Source organism: Aptenodytes forsteri, unplaced genomic scaffold, assembly GCF_000699145.1.
Source record: "Aptenodytes forsteri isolate BGI_AS27 unplaced genomic scaffold, ASM69914v1 Scaffold241, whole genome shotgun sequence".
Lineage (NCBI taxonomy): Eukaryota > Metazoa > Chordata > Aves > Sphenisciformes > Spheniscidae > Aptenodytes > Aptenodytes forsteri.
The window spans coordinates 3,850,954-3,867,242 of record NW_008795252.1 but is presented as its reverse complement, the minus strand read 5'-3'; the positions used below and the strand labels follow the sequence as shown (position 1 = coordinate 3,867,242).

Genomic DNA, 16,289 nt, shown 5'->3' with positions numbered 1-16,289 from the left:
CACGGTCTGCACCGCTGGGGTCCTGCTCCTGAAAATCACTTTCTCTTCCCCATGCTTTAAAAGCAGGCAGACGTAACCTCTGGTGACTGCCAGCTGGCGTCCTGTGCCCTGCCGAGGCGTTGCTTCCTTCTGAAGCACCGCACAGGTAAGAGCTCCCTTCAGGGTTAGTGCCCTGGAGGCTGGACCTTGTCCAGCGTAGTTCAAGCAGCTCCTTTTCATCACCCCTTTCCTAAGAAGGTAACAGAAGTAAAAGGGGCTGCATATGCACTTAAAGGAAAGGAGGAAATCTTGGTGGGGATGAACTGTTAAGGAACCATTGTGTAAATATTTTTGCATTACCTAGTAAGAATAATTCCCTCCTCTTTGATTTTTATGCTTTTTTGCCAAGCTCTAATCAAAAGAGGCTTGGTTTTTAAGATGCAGGCATCTCCCACATGCAAGAATGTGACGGCTGCTCTCTTTCTTCTTCTGTGTAAGATGTTCTCTCTTATTTTGGGTGATGTTTTACCACTCATTCTGTGGTAGGGCTGTGGGCCAACCCTGGCAGTGCCCCCAAGCACTCAACAGAGCAGAGCACAGGCTGTATCGCAGATGATGGGCTGGGTGCCTCTCTGAGCTTGCAGCTGGATTGAATTATGAAGTTGGGTTTGGGTTTCTTTACAATCTAGCTGAGGGGTTTAGCACCGTCTGTGAGCTGTTTGTAGACAGCAGTGGGTGTCGCGTTCTGGAGTACATTTGGGTGAGCGAGAAGAGAGGCTGGAAGGGACAGCAACCTCCATTGCTGGTGCACGTTTGGTCGAGATGCGCCTGGACTAATTGATAATGCCAAAAATCCTTTGTAAGAGTCTTTCTCACCATGGTCAGATCCCGCTAGCTTGCTACATTCAACTTTTGTAGGCTTTTTGCTAGGTATGTTGGGACATCTGTAAATATTTATTCAGTTCCAGCTGGTAGCTTCCTCTTGCCTACTTCTCATCATCGGTTTATTTGCAGCATTGAGTGATGGCTGTGGCACCTATGGGGTAAAAAATAAAGAATGGATGGATCTTTCTTGAGCCCAAACTGCCTTTGGGCCCTGCTCATGGTGGGGTTTCCGTGACTCTGTGATAAGTAAGAGGCCATTTTCCTAGTTCAGGGGGTAGAAAACTCCATAGCTTCCATTTGCCGGGGGTTTGGGGGGGGTTTTTTTTTTTTTTTTTTTTTTCTTTTTTTTTTTCCTCCCAGAAGCACAGTGGGGAATCTAGTTCTCAACTAATATGCCAGTTCCTCTTTGCCCTTGGAGAATATTCCTCTGCAGATTTTGGGGGTTATTTTTGTTTTGTTGTGGGGTTTTTTGAGCCAGTTTTAGTAAACAAGTTGAACTTGCTCAAGGCTAGAGATACAAAGAAATTTAAGTGGTGACCTGAGGCCTTATGCTGAGACATGTTTGCAGACCAACTCTGTTACCAACTTGGAAGCCACAGGTAATTTGTTTTCTCTGTCAGTGTCCCTGAAGAGGAGGCAAATGGAAAGTATTTAAAAAAACAAAGCTTGTAGTCAGCTTTCTGCCTTTCCTGGAGGTGGAGGAGGAGGAGTTATTGTGCATGTCCACAGTTCTTTTTTCTTCTCTTTTATGATCTTTGATAGTTGGGAGTGGAGTAATATTTTACATAGTTATAATTAGAAATCTGTTGATGCTTTGCATCTCAGTCCTGACTTGAATGCAAGTAACCATTCAGTTAGGTAGAACAGGTATAGTTTATACCCCTGGGACACTGATTGAGAATAACTCTGTAAGGCCATAGATATTTCCCTCATGCAAATTTAGCGGGAAACTTTTGCCCAACCCCCTCCTTGTTCTGCAGTCTTGCTTAACCTGGAACATAATGGAACATAACCCCCTCAAACATGGGGTTTGTAACACCTTACAAAGGGAAAAATTAAGAAGTACAGAACCTTTTATATTAATCTTTTCTTCCTTGTTGGGTACAAGCTAAGCAGAGAGCTCCTGCATCTGCTGCTGTGTCCCAGTGCTTGTGCTGGGAAGTGCTCAGCTGGGCTTCGTGGCTCAGACGAGAAGTTCTGTTGGGCTGTGACAGAGAAATGTGATTTTTCAGCCCTGGTTTTGCAAGGAGATTCACAGTGAAAATAATACCGGAAACTGTCAAATCACAAAGGATTTGCAGATTTCTAGAAAACAATATGCCAAGCTAAAGTTAGATTTTTAGGAACTGTCTAAGCATTGATACATGGGGAAATTATTATTTTCTTGCCTGGCTAGAGGACTGCCAGCTTTCACACTGTCAAGAAGAATCCATGTGTAACCTGAATAACACATAATCACGTCTCACTGGAACTTAAAAATATGATTTAAAGGGCTGACAGGCTCTTTGTTGTATCAGCATTGTGTGGTTGTAGTGCAAACAAAAATGCACTTCAAGTACCTAGAAAAGAATTAGACTGAAAAATGTCATGTTTTTAATTCTGTGAATTGTTATGTCTCTGAGTAAGTCTTGTATGCAAAACATCTTTACTTCCCTCAGGAAGACAGGTAATTAAACATAATATTCTCATTTTCCTGTTGCTGCAGTATTTTTGCAGCTTGGTAATAAGCATTTCTTTTTTTAATCCATCTGTGCCCACTGTGTTTGGTTTTGCCCACTGAAAGCAGTCTTCGTTTCTGGCAGTTTCATGTATATCAGTAGCAGTCTGGGGACAAAACTTTGCCATGCTATTGCTACTCACTGCAGGAACAGGGAGGAGGTATTTAAATTCCCAGCTGCATGTTGACAACACTGTGGTCAAAACTTTTTTTTCTTGGTCTCTTCAGCAGCCATCCCACCATTGCCGGTATCGGTATAAATAATGAGTGGTTAAAAAAATGAACCAAGTGACTTAAACTCCCATTTCTATAAATATAGCATCTTCCTACCTAGTTTTCCTGAGAGAATTTGTTCTAATGTTGTTTGCTCTACAGACTGTGGAGTATATTAACCTTACTACTTTCACAAGGGTAGATTGGGGGATCTTGTGAAGTCACTGGCCCAGCATTGCTACTAAGCAAATATTTGCTGCGTTAATTTATAAATGCTATAGATGATAAAATTAAAGCTATTACAGACAAGTACTTAAGTGTTTTTACATTGTAGGTGGAATGTGTCATCTCTCAGTGGAACAGCTACCTTAGTCTCAAGTAGAAGATGATGTGCACAGACTTTATCTTCATTCTGCTGCTGTCCTTGAAGTCATCCTGCATCTACATTAATTTCCTACAAGGAAAGATTTAGAACTTCGAAATCCTGGCCTGAGCATCATTCTTCTGAAGGAACTTAATAAATTGGCAGATAGCCTTGCCATCTCATGGTTGGTTGAGGTTCTGAGGCAATATTTGGCGTAACAGAATAAACAGTGCTCCAGTTAACATAATCATCTCTTATGCAGAAAGATGCATTTATGCCTTTCAAGACAAAGAATCTTTTCACTGTATGTCCAGCAACAGTGTTATTCTGTTAATTCTTTGCGGAGAATTGCCACATCGTTGTTTTCCTTTGGGTGGGAAAAGAGTTTAGCATGTTCTTACTGAAGAGCCCAGAGTTTGAAGCCACAACACTTACATGAGGATTAACTTTTTTAAGGACTTGAGGGTCCCCATGGAGTTGCCCGTTAATCAAAGATTGAATTTTCAGCCTAATATATTAGTTATGTTTGTCCAATTCCTAGAGGGCCAGTAAATCAAACTAATCTTAGTTAAATTTAAGCCTGTGATAGGAGGGGCCAAAAAAAATCATAATAATAGTAGAGTTTAGAGCTTGAAAGGATCATTGGACAAGCAGACCGTTACTTTTTCTGGTTAAAATGTAAATACGTTTTAAATTCACATTTCTGTAAATACGTTCTAACTTAATAATTTTTAGACCCGAGTTAGACTTTCAGTAATGTGCTGACTACTGTGCTTTTGTCTTCATGGGAAGAGTATTTTTCAGACCAGTAGGTTGAAAGCTCATTTGGTAAGCCTGTCTTGTCATGCTAAGCCTGTAAATTGTTTTGATCAAATTTGCCCCTGTAATAGTAATATTAGTAACAAAATTCCTATAGTGGATGTATACATATGCTAGAAGGGGGTAAAGCTGAAAGTGATAAAGATGGTAGTCACTTACATGTGTGGTTTTTGTATGTATTCTTAAGTTGACTTAAATATTCCATTTAAATCCTGTGCTAGGAATCTTTAGATGTGTGAGACCTTGCAGAATTACTTAACCTCCTGAGGATGTCTGCATTTTAACAAAACAGACATCAGTTTTGCATCTCTAGGTCTATTGGTTGTTTCTGAGAAAAACTTCTCTTTTAATTTAAGTCCAATAGAAACTTTTTTAAAATACTTGTCTTCATCAGGCCAATATTGCCCTCCTTCAAAACAACAAGGCATCTCTCCACTTCTGGTTCTGAAGGGCGTATTTAGTGTTCTTTTGTATCTTTTCTTTTTATGTCTCGTAAGAAATTTGTGCACAAATAGACATCACCAGCATTTTTTTTTTTTGCATTAAATTAGATTTCAGTGCTCCAGAGCTGTGAAAGACAGTATTAGATTTGGTCTTTCTTCTAGAAACACCCTAGTTAAAAGCTGTCACTTACTTCTCCTTGGCCCATTTCTTCATTCGTCTAGTTTTAAAACAATTCCTTAAGCTTGCAGGAAGTTTTTGCACACAGGGTGTGTTTGGTGTAATCCACTGACATAATTCATGTATTTCATAGGTCTGTGTCCTAGGTGGGCAACCTGAAGTAGCTGGTTTATGTTTGGGCTTTTTTTTGGCATGGCATGACACTAACAGCAGTGTTTTGAGCCTCCTGGGAAAATAAACTTGTTTCCTCCAGAATATGATCTTGACGTACCAAAAGGTTTTTCTGTCGTCTCTTCCCTGTGTGTCTCCCATGTGCATCCTTCCTTTATTTTAGCAGTCTTTATTTCATCCTGGCAAACAGAGGGGAACTGTGGATTTATTATTAAACTCTAATAAGGGTGCACAAATTGTTTCGAAGTCAAAGACAAACAACACTGCTTGGACTATGTAAATAATGCAGTGGGTTACCTGACATACTGGAGAGGCTTCTAGAGTTTCTCACCTCATCACATCTCCTGCAAACAATTGGTAAAGGTCGGCTACCAGTTAGGCTGGTAACTGTTGCTTTCTTCGTTAGGCTTAAAAAGGGGTGTCTCTCTTCTCTGGTTTTTGTAATGTTCCAAAGAAATGAAACTTCCTGGGAGAGTTACCAAAATTTTCCTCTTTCTTTGCTTTAATGTGTTTTGCCATAACAGAAGTTGAGAGGTTTGCTGAGCACCCAGCCGCTCTCCTTGCTTTTGGTAGGCTTCTGAGCAGGTCGCTGAGCCCAATTCTGTGAATAAGTTACGCTGTGGTTTATTAGACTACCTAATAAATTGCAATGATACAGACGTTAACATTTAATTAAAATCTCAACATATACGGCCATTCTGTATTCACAGGCAAACCTGTGTGTTTAATAAGAGTTTAAGACTGGACCCTTGCTGGCTTGGTCACGGCTTCACCGGCTTCACCTGAGCTGTGTTCTTGCTTCTGCTAGCAGAAAAATCTGGTTTCCTTACTGCCAAACAGGCAGCTTCAGTTTAGGATACATTTGTGGTCCTCTACAGATCTTGAGGCTGCAGAATTGTCCTACTCCATGGGATATGTTGCCAGATTTCTGCTCTGTGAAAGGAGAGAGATGGTGAGGAAGAGAAGAAACAGAAAGTGTTGTGCTTAGGAGCTTCATGGGTTTGCACTAAAACTGCTCTGAACACAGCAAAAGCTTTCTGCTTTTGTTCCAAGCCTGGTAACACACGTGTGTAAGGTGTGTTTTGTGGTACCCGTGTTGTCAGCCTTTCCAGTACAACCTTCTATCTTCAGTTTTGTATTTTGGCCCCGAGTTTATTGCTCCATGCAAAGATGTGGCATAACCTCTTTCAGCCTACAGTGAACACCATTTTACCCATGTTTTTCTTGAATTTGTTTACCAATTTGGGATTTTGTTTTGTTTTTTGATTGAGCACCATGAACGTGATGTTTTATGGCCACAATTGCAAGTCTAAAAGTAGCTTTGAATGCATAAAGTAACAAAGTGATGAACGTTATTTTAAATGGTTAGAGTGGATTTCTGCTTTTATTTATCTATTTTCCCCAGTAGAATTCTGGTGGTAAGATCAAAATGATGAAACATTGGATTAGGAATTGTTTGTTCAGAGGATTTTTATGTTTGAGTGTGTTAAGCATTGGTAATGATAATACATGACTCTATGCAGTGAACAAAACCAAACACAATTAAAATACTTTGTTGATATTGGCAAGACAAAATTTTAGGCATTCTTGGGAAACTTAATAGGCTGGCTTTCCTCTAGCTTTCATGGTTTTTGCTTCTGGATGGGATGCACGAAAGTCCCTTTTGGTCATGTAGATCTTTAATGTCCTTATTCTGGCTGTGTGGCTCCAAATTTGTCTAGCTGTGTTGCTTTAGGTTATTGTGTTTTGGTCATAATTGCCAGGCAGAAATGGTGTGGAAATACAAGTGGTATGCAGATAGGTTAATACAGAGCCAGGGAAAAGTGTCCATGTAACCATGGTGTTTGGGGCTTTTTTTTTTTTAATCAGTTTGCAGGGAGGTTGAACTTTTTGCATGTTTGTTTTTATGTACGATCAGTTAGCCCAGGATTAGGCTTTTTTTGTTTGGGGTGTAAATCCTGCTCTTGGCCTAAAATGAATGTTAATTAGACTTCTGTACTTATATGTGCCACATTGCAGAATCAGCTCCTTATTAGTAAGACAAATGAAAGCACAGATGAGATGATATAAGAAAATCAAAAAGAAACTGGAATCAGATCAAGAACGAACACTCTTGTTCCGAAATTATAAAACAGAGGAAGAGAGATGCTTAGAAAAGGTGGAAGGTTACACTTTAAATATTTAAACATAAGGATTTCCTTTTCGTACACCCTTAACTTGTAGAAGGGCATTACTGCAAGACATTACTGAAAACATTACCTTTTAATAGGCTTCAATAAAAGAAACATTAACCAGAAAACCTTTATAGAGATAAGTGGTGGGTTTTATTGTTCTTTGTTTTTTTTAAGAAGTGGGACCTTTTAGAAAGCTGATTCCTAGCTCAGGCTTGGGAGTAGCTGGGTAGAAATTATTAAAGGAATATTACTTTATAGTTGTCCCTCGTAGGGCTCCTTACGAGTACTTGGCCATCATTGGTACCAGTCATCACCTACAGGACATGGAGCTAGGGGACCTTGTCCTACAGCGAAGGAATAGTCATATTTGTTATTCTTATGTAGGATGTGAGGAGAATATTTAGCGCAAGGTCTCCAGAAATCCCTGCCTTTCAGAGTATTGTGAGCTCTGTCCTGGCCAGAGTCCTGCTCCAGACCAGATTGCTCCTGGTGATGTGTACTAGCACAATGGGAACTAACAACAGAAGTAGTAAAGTGGTAGTGATAAGTACTATAAAAATATATTTTGTTGTTTGAATCTGTTTTTTATAGGAATTAGTAGTTATGCTCTATTGGGAGCATTGCAGATTCTTTTGAAGGAGTAAAGTGGCCCCAAGAAAATTGCCACCTTGTCCTTGTTGCAGAGTAGGCAGACTATTAGGTTTCTCATTCTTCTTTTGACAAAATAACGTGTCACTTTTTTCATTAGACCTTATAGTTGGCCTGAAAACAGGTTTGCTCTCTTTTTTTTTTTTTTTTTCTTCTTCCCCCCCAGCTGCATTACTAGACTAATAAAAGCTATTACAAACCTTGCTTTTCGTAGTTGCATTGATTTTTAGGATGATTTAACTTGGAATGCGATACAATGAAGCACATTAAATTCTGATAAACCATTAATTCATGAAGTAGAGGTCATACAGAAAATAATAATGAGTTCAAAGACTGTGGTCAGTACCAATGATGGAGTGGAAGAAAAAAGGTCATTAGCTTCTGAGTTGTGTAGCAGGTTGCTTTGAGTTAGAGCAGAAGCTTTATTACCTTGATGGGCAATATCAGAAGAAACTGGAAAACATCACTTATGATGCAATGCTTTGACCCCAGTGGACTAGATGAGCTCTAACATCAGTGATTCTAATTAGGGATAAATGTAAAGGCATAGGTCAGAAATGGTGTTTGTGAAAATGGGGAGATGAACTGAAAATCGTGGCATCCAGATGTCTTGACACTGCACCTATTTGTGATTCCCAGGGAAAGGATAGGACGTACTGATGAAGAGTATCTGGTTTTATTATTGAGAATAAACAATGTGACTTGATGTGCTTGAGTGTGGAAAAAAAATTATATGAGCTTGACAGAAGTTTTAGATGTTTCAGGGGCCATGTCTATGGTGTGCTCTATCTTCTCTTGAGATAAAAATTTCATTAATCCAAGTTTTGATATAGCTTGGAAGCAACTTCTGATTACGTCATGATGGGGAAACTCCCCCTGCTCCTCAGCTACAAAGAGAAAATTATTGGCACTAGAACGGATTTATTACTACAGGCTGTGCTTAAAATAACTTTTATTACCATAGTGGCCATAATGTGGAATTCTGTAGGTGTATTGATGTGGAAACCTCTGTGCTTTTCTTTGTAGAAGCAATTTCAAAAGGCTGCCTGATTTCTGTGCTTTCCTTGATAAACAGAAAAAATTCAAGATCTGCCTGATGACGCAGTTTTGCAGTGTGGTGACAGAGTTAGGAAGGGTCGGGTTCAGGAAGGACTAATAACTGCACAGCTTTAAATTTATATCAGTCTGAACCAAATGTTCGGTCATTCACCTTTTGGCCATGAGTTTTCTTCTGAACTATTTAGTTACTGACTGCTCCTTCGTGCTGCTTCCCCATCCCTCTCCTTGTGAAGGGATTCCCTTTTTTCCAGCTTCCTTCCTCCACGTCTCTAGAAGTCTCACAAGATAAATGAGCTGTAGTAAATTTACACAAGGCAAGATTAGCAAGTTTTCTTAACAAGTTTCTTTATTTGTCAAATTTCAGTGTGAATACTGGGCATTTTGTGTAGCGCGCTTTGTCTTTCTGAAAAAATAAGAGGAACCTGACTTGTCAGGCTACAGTGGGACAGTTGCCTGGATTATTTCAGCTCTCATTTTACAAGAGGGCTAGCAAAGGAAGGACTTGATAGCAAGCAGCTGGGAAAGTTCATTGTCTTTGCTACTGAGGACAGTGGATGTTTTGGTAGGCTCTAGTGCCGAGATATGTGAAGGATGGATGTTGTTTTACCCCAGTCCGTGCATATCCTCTTTGTTTCCCTATTTCTGTGGAATGTCATCTGGGTTTTTCTTCCCTTTGCTGAACAGGAAAATTGAGCAAAAGAGGTCAGCTAGAAGAACTAGCACAGTTACTTTTCACGGTCTAGTTTCTGCTGCTCTGAGCACCTGTGGCAAACAACGTCCCCTTCGAAGCCAGTAGTAGGGTGAAAGAAAATGAAATAAATGAAATGTCTTTGGGTGGTGCAGGGGGAATGCAAACTATCTGCATGGTGAACAGGGATATGATGGGTGTTTTTGCCACAAGGTAGTATCTGGAAATCGATACTTAAAATGCTCTTCAAGTCACATCAAACGTGGTAAGTCAGGGAATCAAGGGCTGAGCAGCTCCACTCTGAACACCCTTCAGAGTGACTAGAAAGACACCTTCCCCTTCTCGCGGCCCCTGCTCCTTTCCAAAAAACAAATTATTTTTCTTACTGCTTTTTCCGATACCACATGTGATGGTTCCCACACATCTTTTAAGCTGCATCAGTCCTTGTCAAAGGTCTGATAGTCGATGTGGTTTTTAAGAGCATTCACAATCTTACAATCTCCCTTCGCAGGAGTAGGCGGGGAATTTATGCTTGAGCTGCTAAGATCCGTGTGCCTGTTCCCAACTGCGATACCCTCCATGCGCATCCTTTTAAAGTCTGTAACGGTATTTTAAGACAATAATCTAATCTTCCTGAATAATATGCTGCTCTCAGTTTTGTTTGCTTACTGCATGCATGTATCTAAAGAGACAGAGTCGTCGTCTTGTAGCGCTAACAAGAAATCCTGGGTCTGTTGAAATGTAAGACCAACCGTCTGTTGACTTCGGAAAAGCAGAAACGTAACCATGTGAGCCTTTTATTAATAATCTCTCTTTACTTCAATTTAAAAAAGAATAATTTTAGGAATGCTACTAAGATATGCTTCTGGTAGGGAGACTAAGGGTTTATATATGAATATATTTGCCAGTGTAACTTTTATGTGCTCAAGTTTACAAGTGGATCCAAATTGAAAATATGAAAACAACTTTTATAAAACCTGAGACTAATATAATTTGTTTCCTATTTCAAAATAAAACAAAATAAAAATGGTAGTGATTGGTTTTCAAATGAATAAACCTGATCCTTGCAGAGCTTGAAACCTCAACATTGTGGCAGGAGGAACCTAAAAGTAAAACAGATTTCATTGTTCACCCTGCAAGAAGTTGAAGCTGGGAAAAAGGCAAAAGTAAACAAGGAAACAGTGATAAGTAAATAGCCACTGAAGTCATCTAACAGTTAGCTGTTAATAAACCAAGTCTGGCATTAATGTACAGAACCAAGGAAGGTATAAGCATTCAAAGGGCAGTAATAATAATAATAATAGTAGTAAAAAAAAACCTATAGCAATTTTGAACTTCTGCAACAATGAGGATGGACAACTTCCAGACATCTGACTCAGATTTAGGAAACTTTGTATCAGTATAAGGAACATGAAATACATTTTGCAGTTCTGTTGTCTTTCCATCAGTTTTCTATCTTTTTTTTTTTTTTTTTAATATTCTTCCCAGTTCTGGGAGGTATTTTATCGGTCTATTTAGGATGACTCTTCTACAGTGGGATTGTAGTGTAGCATTTTGAAATGATATTGTTGAATATAATCTTTTAAGAAGTGTCTGACTTGCATATGAGTTGTGGGGAGGTTTCCATCTCTTTTGGCATTCTGCCCGTTTCAGGCAAAATGACGCAGCATCTGAGCCCGTGAGACTGTGAGAAGAGATGGGCATTTGTGAGGCAAATATGACAGGTACATTGATGGGGAAAAACTGTACTTCTAGTGGTTCTGGAAGCAGTTTTGCATTGTATGTTTTGTGAAATGAGGATTTCTGTTAGTCAAGAAACTTTCACAAATGTACATGTAAACAGAACTGTTGTAGAGTTAGATTTCAGTGTGGTTTTGGGGGGGGCTCAGTGTCCTCATGTAGGGTAAAGGGTGTATATAAATTCTTTTTGGTTTAAATCCATTACTATTTCTAAACAGGGTTTACAAAAACATCACACTAAACGATATGTTGTCTCTTTTGACCTTACCAGTAATGCTTTTCTCTTTGCCTTGCAAAGAAGCTTTTACCTGTGGACTTACCCATCAGCTCTGGAAAGGCAAAAGGAGGTAAAAGCTGAGCTGAAGTAGGGGTTTTCTTTTGGGTTTTTTTTGTTGTTTTTTTTTTTTTTTGCTAGAAGACATATATGACTGATCTAGGAACAAAATATTATGTTAAATAAACTGGTGCTTGATGACTTCAAATTCTTTTTTCTGTGCTTCTTTACCATCTCAACATGCTGCATCTCTTATCTCTACATTCTCAAACCCTGCTGGTGTGCATCAAGAGACTAGCATTAAAAAACAAAAGAAGAAGAAAAAAAAAAAGTTGATTACAGCTGCTTAGAATGTTATGGAAAAAATGGTTCAAAAAAAACGGTCCAAAAAAACCCCTTCCAGGCTACTATTAGTAATTTCACAGAGCAGCAGTAGTTCTAGATCTGTTCAGGTGGCCAGTTCCACTCACTTTGAAGGGTGTGACTGTGCTTTTTCAAGACAAGGCTGTGCCAAATTAAGTGAATTTTTTTTTTTTCTTATTAAGTAAGTCTGGCCAGGCTGCACTTACTTGGATTAAATACAAGCAAAAAGAAAACTCACATTGGTTCAGGAAGTTTGTTCTGTGGTTCTTTGGAAGAGAACATTCTGTCCCCTCTTTGCAAAACCAATACAAACAGTCTCTTGGCACAGACACTATTCTTTGTAGATACCTTATTTTAAATTATCTCTCAGTTATTTTGCAAGATTAAGTATCGCAGTTCCTATTTCCTGGATAAATTCTGCCTTGTATTGTGCTTTCACTTTGTAAGTCACATCTGCAGAGGTAGTTGGGCAATATGATTAAATCTTCTATTGATGGTTGATGGTCTGTTGATGAAAGATACTGAATAATAGAAATGGTGATTATAAATTGTAGGATAGTAAAGGTTGTTTATGAAATAGCACTTATTCGGAAGTGGTTATATCTCATTGTAGAAATGATCATGTACATATGGGTTGTGTGATTGTTGATGTTACTGGAAAAGAGCTGTAGAAGTACAGAGCAGCAGTAAAACATCCAGAGCTGCAAGGCATTTTTCTTTAGTGGGTAGTTGAGGAATTGTGTGTGTTTCATAGAGAGATGTCCTTTTCCCTTTTGTTTTACATTTTTTAAAGGATATTATTAAGTAACTTTGGCTTACTAAAGGTGTATTGAGGACAATGTGTTTCATGTGCTTATATTAGCCATTTCTCACATGTGAGGATTTGGCATGTGCTGCTGGAATTACGAATAAAAGCAGGGAAAGAAACGTGTGCTGTGCAACCTTAATCAAACCGGAGGCAATCTCTAGTGCCCTCTTTTGATAATATATTCAGTGAAACCAATTAGGGGAGAATCTTAAGTGATGCTGATAGGTTATTGGACTGATTCTTCAAGTGGCTGTAACTCCTACTGACTTGGGCTCTTACTAGAAGGGAAATGAAAGATATCTTGTACCTTGTAGGAGGCAGTCCTACTTGTAGTAAGTAATATTCCCAGAGAGTGATAAAAGCAGACATCTATGCTGTCTGAACAAATCTCTGCTGTAACAGCTTTGAAGTGAGCTGAAGGTTTATACATGCATTCGGATGTAATTTTTCAGAAAGAGCTAAATTTTTTATTATAAAAAGAAAACACACTGAAAAACCCCAACCTTGCAAACTTTCCACTTCCATACATTTAAATCCAGACTAAAGTGTTTTGATTGTCCTGTCTGTCTTATCTTTCTAGCAAAGCCTTTTTCCTATAATTAAAAGGGCATCAATTTTTCTAATTGATGCCAAATCCAATCCAAGCCACCCACACAATTATTTCACCTTCCCTCACCCTCCCATCATTATCTGATATTTTGTTTGCACAGTCATTATTCATTAACTGTGTTCATGTCCAGGGCTGCAAACAGTAAAATCACATTAGCAAGGACGAGCTCTGAGACTCACCAGTGAAATCTGTTTTTTCCTTTTCTGTTTTACATTGCCTTTCAGATGAGAATCCCAAAACCTGTCACAAATTTTGGAGATAAGGAGCTTGGAAACAATGAATGTGCTAGTGGTTGGCACTTTCTTTTCTTAGGAGAATTCTTTAGTTCTTCCATACTACTGAGAAGAATTAAATTCTGCGTAAGAAGCTACTGAGATCACAAGTTACTATTGGAAAAGAGGTGTAGTCTGTCCTTGTTTACATACGTACATATACATATATATGTGTGTGTATATGTATGCATGCAGCCAAGCCTATTCCCCTGTCTCAGAGCTTTATAGATGACCCTGTTTGATTTAGAGGTAACTTCTGAGCATGCCCCTTTTTCCTCTTGGGCGTATCCTCAGGCGGCTCTGTCTCCCCCCTTGCCCTTTTGAGAGAGAGGGACCTACATACAAAGGTCTCGCTGTGATTGCTCCCGAGCCTCTCTGGTCTGTTGCTTTTTCAACGTTTGACCTTGGTTCCTCTGAAATCAATGGCAACCCTCTCACACTGACCCAGGGTATTGGTAAGCATCGGATATGCTACTAAACATACTTGGCTCTTAGAGTGCTCCTCATCATTTGCGCTTGTATTTTATTGAGAAGACTGTCACCTTTATCCATGTTTTGCAAGGGAGAAAATGGGCATGGAGGGGTAGAGGGTCTTGCCCAGGGCCCGTGAGCTGGGAGAGGCCAAGGCTGGTGGCTGGGAAATGAGGTATGGACGGAAGGCAGCCCATGCTGCCTCAATGTGCTGTGCCCAGGTATCGTATCTTCAACCTGGGTTTCCTGGACAGCAAACCATTTGTCGCCTAGCTTCCCTTAAAATATTAGAATTTTAAGTTTCTGACAGAATTAGGTGATTACCAGATAAACCGCCACTATAATCTGGTCATGTTAATAAGCAACTTGATAAGGTTCCGTACATAAACTAGCTCAGTATACTATTTCATATATTAAAATGCAACTACTGGATCAATTCAGATTGACTGAATTGACCTATTGCTGCTTGCCCTGGTACTGGATTGACTTGTTACTGCTTCTTCCTAATTCTGTTGCTATATCAAATCGATCTGTCCTTTTTAATTATTTTTAATTGGATTTATCTTAAAATGGAAAACATCACTGCAGGGTTGGCCCTGTAAGGGAGAGGGAACGGAACCTCTCATGGAAGTCACAGAATTGGGATAACATCAAAATGATGTCCCAAAGTGTGTAACTCATAAGAAAATTCAACTGTAAACAGGGCACGTTTGGCAGAATTTGAAGGACCAGTCAGTGCCTGGGATGGTGCAGCTATGAAGCTGGAAGTGACTTGTATGAACAACCAGGTTAGAACAAAGTGTTGGATATGACTAAAGAAATGAAACGGAAAAGGACTAAGCTTGTCCGAACTCTTGAATGTCAGATTCAAAATTGAGGAGCGGCAAAAATTTGAGGAGAAAATGAAAGAATACCATCATTGTCACCTTCAAAAAAAAAAAAAAAAAAAAAAAAAAAAAATTTACAGCATTTGCTTTCTCCTTCCTCTGCCTCTCATCTTGGTTTTCACCTTATTCCTTTCCTGCATCCTCCTTCCCCAAGTGCTCCATGGGCTCCAGCCCCACTGGTTTGTGGGGAGTTTTTTGAGCTGTTCCCAGTTTCTCTCAGTACAAACACGTTTTTTCCCATCTCTCTCCCATTCGGGCCACGTTGCTGCTGGTGCCTTGCGAGCGCAACCCTGGGCTGCTTGCCCCTCAGCCACAGCTGAGTGCCGGGGCTGCGTGGGCAGCAGTTGCTTCCCGACGGGGACGGGGATGTGAGGTGAGGAAGGGGCTCCGCTCTCACCAATACCTCCATCCTTGTGCTTGACCAAGCTTTTACAAAACGTGTGTACGAACGCGTTGCACTCTCGTTCCCTTTGGGTTTGCAGCCTTCTCAGCTCTGCTGAGCCTGTCAGGTCCACGGCTTTGTAAACTCCTCACCCCACCGTTGAAGAGGGATCCAGCCTCAAGCTGTGCGTGAAAGCAGGGTTTAGGGTAGAGGTTGTCCAAGTAGCTTGACTGTGAGGTTCCTGTTAGTTCTTTTTGATATTACTGGTATTTAGAAAGTTCACGTTTGACAGTACTGGATGAACTCTAATCAGAAATGTACTTCTCCCTCTCATGCAATAAGGGAAATCACATTTTAAGAAGTCAGCGCTCAGCAAGTCTAACTGATTGTATAATGCGCAGTGGAATTGCAAAGCTGAACCTGTTTCTTTTCTATTTTTTCAGTGATTTGTCCTGTTGGGCAGCTGCCTTCTGAGTGACTGGAGAGATGCCAGCCACTTGAGCGGAGTCAAGCAGTGGCAGGGACAGCATCTACCCGGGCTGAAGTTTTAATCCCAGGCACGTGGCATTTGCACAAGTGGTCACTGGTGAGTTGTGCGTAAGCGCAGCTTCTCTCTCTCTCTCTGTCTCTTTAACAACTGGCACCTTGTTACAAACCATAAGTTTCTGGATGCAAAGACTCACCTGCCTTGCTTGTTTTTCCCAGAGGGTGACTGATGAGCTTAAAGAAAGTGAGAGTGATCCAGGTTATCAGCTAACCTTAGGAAATCCTTACTATTTGTTTGTATGTTTATGGATTATTTTTTCCTCTCCCTCCACTGAATGAGTAACATCCTGGTGAGGCCAAACTTCAAATCTGTAGCAGTTGGTGAGTTGTACTAGATGGTATCACTGTGCCTTTTTAATTAGAGGTGGTTTTATACCCTCTGCCTTAGCGTTTCATAGCATGGAAATACAAGCTGTGGGGGTCTGATAACAGAAGTAGTGACTGGCTTCTGTCAGCATGAGGATGATTAAAAATGCGTGTGTGTGTGTGCGCGTGTGTGCTCGTTCACTCCCTTTCCAGCTGCATAGAAAATGAAACTCCCCAAAGCCTTTTATGTAAGTGCATGGTTTTTTTATTCCCCCCCCCCCCCCTTTAAAAC

The 16,289-nt window shown here is 40.1% G+C and overlaps 1 protein-coding gene across 2 annotated transcripts in view; it reads left to right on the top strand.

The window, feature by feature from the left end:
• Window positions 1–16,289, top strand: part of EPS8 (epidermal growth factor receptor pathway substrate 8) — a 144,472-nt gene that overhangs the window by 18,961 nt on the left and 109,222 nt on the right. For both annotated transcript variants that reach the window (XM_009278987.2, XM_009278986.2), the window contains exon 2: window positions 15,589–15,731. The gene's annotated coding sequence lies outside the window, so the exon portion shown is untranslated. The remainder of the gene's footprint in view (window positions 1–15,588; window positions 15,732–16,289) is intronic.